The following is a 6,882-nucleotide window of genomic DNA, read 5'->3' as shown; positions in this document are numbered from 1 at the left end:
CATATTATTAATGTAGGCAGTGCTATTTCTTAATACATTCTTATGATCCTAGTGTTTTCTGTTGTTTTGGTTTTGGGGTTTTGTTTTTTTTTTAATTTCCAAAGTTTGGACAAGGATCTGTCTGAGCTTCCATACATACTGCAGAAGGAAATCAAAGGGCCTGTCTCATCCCCTAATGAGCATCCCCTAATGGCTTCTGCATCTCATTAGCAGTTTGCAGATTTTCTCAGGGAGGGCGTGTTGAATATATTCAGTACCTCTTTGAGGGGCTCAGACTCCTGTTGGGCCACACAGCAGTGTGGTTTGCCTTGAGTTCAACTCCAGCCAGGAGTTCAGAGTCCTTCCAGCGAGGGCCCTGAGCTGAGGCAGTCTGATGGAGATGAGTTGAGTTAGACTCAGAACTTTCAGAGGAAGTTGGAAAATGTGGTTTCTCCTTTTTTCTTTTATTTTTTTCTTTATGAGAGAGAAAAAAGAAGAAAAAAGAGATAGGTATAGGTACTGCTTGGTTAGGGCTTGGATGTGCTGGCAGCTAAGAGCTGGTTTGTTTATTTAGGTTGCAAGAAGGAATAGGCTAGCGTATTTGCTGGACTCTGATCTCTGGTTAGCACAGGAGCCCTTTCAATAAATTCAATAAATTCAACAAATTAACAAGTATGGAGGAAATTATGGGGAATTTTGAGGATGGGAGGATGAGTTATTTGAGTGTGGGACTTCTTTGAAGTTTCCTGCATCTTTCTTTCATTAGGGCTGTGCTCTAGGAGACCCTAGGTCAAATTTGGAAGGCTAACTCTGCTTTGAAGGAATATTGTGTATTTCGTTATGTCAGTATATGCTGACTTAACAAGACTAGAAGAGAGAAAATAAGAAGATAGAACCAAATTAAGTTGGTATGGTCAATAACTTCATCAGGGAGAGGGCTACTGAAGGCAAAACTACCTATATTTTACTACATCTAGGTCAGTTACTAGTTCGTCTGCTTATTTCAGTTCTAGAATTGCTGCAGTTGTCTTCAACATAGTCCTTTCCTATGGGCTTCAGCCCCTGCAACTCTTGATCTATGTGTCAGTAAGGAGGCATAAGCAGGGCTTAATGCAGCAACAGCACTTCAGTATTCTTTCTCAGTAAATTAATCATTAACATTGACCACTGACTCCCATATTATTTATCTTATACTTTTCCCTGTTTTCTCTTACCGTCATTCGTTTTTCTCTCTTCCGAGTTGATCTCAGCAAAACTTTGTTCCAGTCCCCGCTGTTGGGCAAGTCTCTGCAGCCCCTACAGGGAGAAGGAGAAAATGGGTCAGAGCTATAGTGGCAGCAGCAGGGCACAGTCTTCTTACTGGAATGAGTATGAGGCCAGGAACAGAGAAGTGCTGGAAGCTTCGTGCTGTGTTTCTGCGGTATAACACAGCTCTGATGGCACACTAATTCAGTTTTTTTACTTTTAGGAACCACTCAGGCAGTACTGATGCTTCCTTAACTGTGCTAGTTCATTATCATACAATGTAATTATCTGATTCTGGTATACAGTTTGTAGGACCTATTTTCTGGGGCCTGTTTCTTGGCAGATCTACCTGATAATGCAGCTTCCAAAAATGTACATTAAAGGGTCAGATTGCTGTGCTGAATAAATTATTATTTGTATTTTGTGGGGTTTGGGGTCCTGTTGTGATACGCTCTGTACAATGTTTAATGTAAGGGCAGTCCAAGCCCTAAAGAATCCAAGTTTAAAAAAAAAACCACAGATAAGACTATGTAATAGGCTCAAGTCAAAATCCCAACCTTTTGGAAGGAATTTGGATGTAAATTGGAACTTGGCAGCTCTGGAGGGTTTATAATTAAAAATGCCAAATAAAACTCTGGTAGGAGCCTTACCGTGTCATTGCTGACATTAACGTTAGGCTGCCTTACTGGGATTGATAGAGGCTTTCTTTCTTCTTGTTTAATAATGTATTTCCTCTTGGAGGAAAACTGTGGTGGTAAAACTCAGCAAAGCCAACAATGTATGTCATAAACAAATTCATTTCCTTCTTCAAACATTGTTTCATTCAAGAGCAATACATTCAAAATTCCTTTTAGCACTGGATCTTTAATTGGTTCCTTCTGCAGGAACGAAGCAGCCATTCTTTGAATCTTACTTGAAGTTTGCTGAATTTGTTAAAATCTGCTATGTTATCTTGTGTGGGGAGTGCATCCTTTACTGAATTGCAGCAAGGGAATGACCTTGATAACATACTTGTATGACTTGATTTGGAGTTTCTTAGGAAAAACCCACACATTTTTGTTTAATGGTGAGCATTTACCTGTAATAGGTGAAAAAATCACCCTTAAGGTTTCTCTAGAGGGGCGCAGTTGAGTTTCAGGATTGTTTAATGATTTTTAAAACAAACGAATGAGGGAGACCTGTTCCTGGAGTGAGGAGATCTCATTTCATCTGTCTCTGAGAAAGCCTCAGCTGCTGTGCTTCTCCCAGAAACTTACTTAGTAAGGCCCAAGGAGGGGGTAATAGGACACTTTCATTTGTTTAACATTAGGCATAGCTTTTGCTGCATTTCTTGATTCATTGATTTTTTGTTTTTCACACACTACTGTGATGTACAGACTTGATTTGAATAGTTTTTATTGAGACTATACAGTCTCTTTGCTTCCAGTTAGTAAGTGTAGTTATTTGAAATGCAAATATATCTGTGTTACTTGCAGTGTTTAATGTTCTATACAGAGAAGAGACAGAAATGGAGAGAGTGAAGGTAAAGCAGAAGTGGTACAATCTAAATTATTTCGTGGCTTAAGACTGAGCACTGACTAAATCTGGGAGGAATAAGGACCCATTTGGGAAGTGTTTCAGCAATTAAAAGAACTAAGTTCAGTTTATTATATTCTGTAGGAACAAATAAAATTCAGATTACTAGTTGCCAGACATTCATTGAAACAGTTATGCAGCTGAAGTTACCTTGATTTTAGCGTTAATATTGCTTGGAAGAGCATTAATATTTCCTGGCAGGCTGCGGTTTAGGTTAGTGGTTTGTATCCCCTCCTTTTTCAGGATGGTTTGGAATTCTAAAAAATATTTTTATCCAGTCAATTAGTAGGGGACACACCATGTGGTTGCAACCATGTAGCAGGAGTGGTCAGTAAGGCTAAAGCTGTGGAAGATGGTCTGCGGTGTAACCCTGGACTGAATGTGTTCAATTAAAACTGTTCATTAGATGCTCTCTCATGATGAGTGGATTCAGAGAAAATCAGCACTGGCTTTTGAACCGTTTCGCAATTAATGAGAAACCAAAGTTGTAATGAGTATGGTGATGAACATTGACTAGTTATAGTAGAAGCTCGTAAGCAAGAAGAGGCCAGAGCAAAATATGGCACCGTGGCAATGTTCCCTCACCCAGCCCTGACTAATGAAAGAATTGAATAGAAGTTGCCATTGTTGGAAAAAAGCCTACACACACAGACCTGCCTTGTGAGCTGGCACCGACTTCCAGTAGCAATAACTAAGTCAGTGTGCTACTGTGCCATATAAATGAGATGAGCTTCCTCGTGCATAAATGAGGCTTTCAGCAAAGAAAATACATGGGGTTTGTTGCACTGGGTGGCAAACACCTTCCATTATCCCCATAGCAATGCTGACTGGAAATTACTTGGCTTACTACTGTAAGCCAAAAAGGCTGTGTCATGCTGCGGCTGTGCCTCTAGTTGCAGTTGCCTAATTACCAGGATGAGAGTTATTCTTCTGCCAGTACTGTGAATGCTGCCTGGCTTCTCCTCAGTCTTTGTTTGCTGTAAGAAGGCAGTGGGGGAAGAGTGGCTTGTGCTTTTTTACCAGTCCTATGCTTAGGTCCTTCAAAGAGCTTATTTTCACAATTAAAATGGAGTTAATAGGGATTTTCTTCTCTTCTATCACACCCTCTTTGCGCCCTGCGCTTGGTTGGGCTGTGCTTTCTGAAGAAACAGACTGAAAATGTATTTTAATGATACTCGGTCCTCTAAACTGTAGGTGGCTTTTGGAAAATGGTACTTTAGGCACAGAGGCACCTTTGAGCTTTAAACAACGTGACCTTCTGTCTCTGGGTGCTTCCACACAGCATTTATCTAGAGATCAAGGTAAATTTTTACCTATCTGAGATGCTTCCTCTGAAGTAACTGCTTCTGAAGAAATAGAAAAGAGCTCTTGATTTTTTTTTTATTTTTTTTTTTTTAATCATTCCTCACTGTCTGAAAGTGGGTGCCACCAGTGGGTCACAGGCATCTGTCTAGTGGCAAACTTCTAACCCAAAATGAATATTCCTGTTTGATGGTTCATTTCACCACTAAAGACATAAGCTATAGAGTTCTAGTAACTGAAGACTCCACATCTATATGTGTTTTATTCCTTAGAGTTTGAGTGACCTGATTGCAATAGCACTGTTTTTAGGAGAGAAGAGATGCTAACCTTATCATCCTGGCTTTATTATAGTTAAGGTTGCATCTGAAACAATTGCCAAGGTGGTTTCTTTACTGATGTTTTTAATTAGGAAGCATCACCAAAATAAATTGGGTTCAGTTTTGCTGCATCAGTATCATTTGTTATGGAGAGCATTGTGAGCTGAAATATATGTAGATGGCTAACAACTTAATGTCATTAAGTTATTTTATATTTTCTCAGTTAGAAGGTGGTGGGATACCCTGATGGGTAGGCCTGGTGCAGGATCAGAGTAGGGTTAGAATATATTTTTCATCTAAGAATAGCATGGGAGTTTCAATATTTTAAAGAAAGGGGTGAAATACTTAATATTTATTGCACTTATAGCACAAATTACTTTCAGAGAAACATCCAGTGATTAGGAATGATTCAGTCTTGATGAATTACCCTGCCTTACACAGTGATATAGCTGAGGGACACTTCTGGCTGGCTTTGTTTTGTATGACTGGTGTGATACATTCTGAAGAGACTGAAGCACTTTCTGAGGAGGGAATGCATTGTCCTCGTCGCATCAAACAGTCCTTTCTTGGGTACATTGTGACATCCTTTTTGTGGGATGTGTTTGTCACCATGCTATATGAGAGATGTGTGCGTAATGAATCCAGTGGAAATAAACAGTGTTTTCCCCCGTATGAATATTTGAGCTATGATTTATTTATCCACCCAGACTTGGACTAATAGCATTTCAAATGCTGCCTGTTTGTTTTCCTGTTGACATATTTCTATCAGCAGTGTCTTCTGTATTATGGACAGGAAAAATATTAGCAGACTTATAAAACAATGGCTTAACGAGGCCAATTCTTTGATGTAAGCTAGATGGACTCCACTTGGGAAAATAATAAGAGATTAGGGGGAGGGAAGGGTTTTTTTGTCTACTGTGAAGTTGTTCACATTAGGCTGGAAGAAGAGTAAATTGAGACTGACTGACTCCACCAGAAGGTCAGACACTGACTGGTGCTGGCAGGCCAGTGTCTGCTAGGGCAGAGCTTGCCTATGTACCCCTGTGTAACTGTATGGAGACCTGAGATCTTTTTTGCACCTTAGCATGCACTAAGTCATGGTGGAAAGAATCAGGCTTGATATCATTGAAAATGCCTAGTGACAGCAAGCAAGTCAGAGATAGCTGCAGGTAAGAAGTAGAAGTATTTTGATAGGGAAAAAGATGCTAAAAGAGTCTAAATGCACCATCTCGCCATAAATGATCAAATCTGTTTAATCTGTGCTTTTCATGATCTGATGCTGAGTTTGCCTTCTCACATCTGAAAAAAAAAAAAAATCAGTGGGAGTGTTAAAGCAAAGAATGTCAAATTTGATTACGGGGTTTGGGACACCACAAGCACCCATGGGTAATTCTCTTAATCAGGAGTAAGAACTCTTGTATTTCTCTGTCTGCTATGGCGGTCCCCTCCTGTGTAACTTTTAGCAAGGTAGTCGCTTTCCTTTTGCCTTGTCTATTTATAAACTGTTAAATATCCAGAAAAGGTAGAAACCCTTATTATGTGCTTTATACAATACTTAGTTCAATGGCTGTTTCTTCTGCTAGAGCTGCAAAGTCCATTGTAATAAAATGAATAATAATGGAGAGTTTTGTCAAAGGTGTCTCCTATTACTTGTCATTGTCTGAAGGGCTGGTTCTCTTTGGTCCACAGAGTATCTGTTCTACTAAAAGAGAAGTTTCCACTATATAAAGCATAGACTTTTGCCTTTAAAATTGGTGATAGCAAAGGTAGAAAGAATGGCTCCTGCTCGTATTTATTTCAAAGGTTGTTTTAGGTTTAGTGTAGCTTTGAGTTAATAATAGTTCAAAACTGCATTCAAACTGCATAGGTGAAAAAGTTTCTCTCTCCCCAGTGTATATTGACAGTATACTTTTCTGCTTACAAGAGACAGGCTGTCAAAGACATGTAATTAAATAACATTACGGAGGTTGGCATGCTTTCATTCAAAAGACCAGCGTACAAAATCTAAACATTTTAAATTATTTCTGCTTTGAATGGCTGCTGTAGTTCATGGCTGGTTATCTCCTGTTTCAAAGACTTCCGGCATTGAGGAAAACAGCTTTCCTAAAAGCTGCTGGCAGTTCTGGTATGACTCCTTCTAGTCTCCTACACTTTTTCCTGTTCATTTCTTTTTTACGTTTTAAGAAAACATTTTGAATTTTCCTGCAATCTTTGATATCAGGAGATATGAGCAGAAACACAGACTTGCGTATCTAATTGTGCACTTGACCTTATCTTTGTCTGCAAGGCTGATGTTTACCTTTGAAAAGGAAATTATTCTTTTTGAACAATTATAGCCTCTGAGCTTTCATCATGTCTCTCTAATTTGTAGTGCTTTGCTTCTAGTGCACTGTCAGATGCTTAGTGAAGTTTTAGGAAGATAATGTCCTTAACAAAAGGGAAGTAATTAAATTTTTTTTTTTTT

The sequence above is a fragment of the Gymnogyps californianus genome, chromosome 12, assembly GCF_018139145.2.
Source record: "Gymnogyps californianus isolate 813 chromosome 12, ASM1813914v2, whole genome shotgun sequence".
NCBI lineage: Eukaryota > Metazoa > Chordata > Aves > Accipitriformes > Cathartidae > Gymnogyps > Gymnogyps californianus.
Note: the sequence above shows the minus strand (reverse complement) of the source record.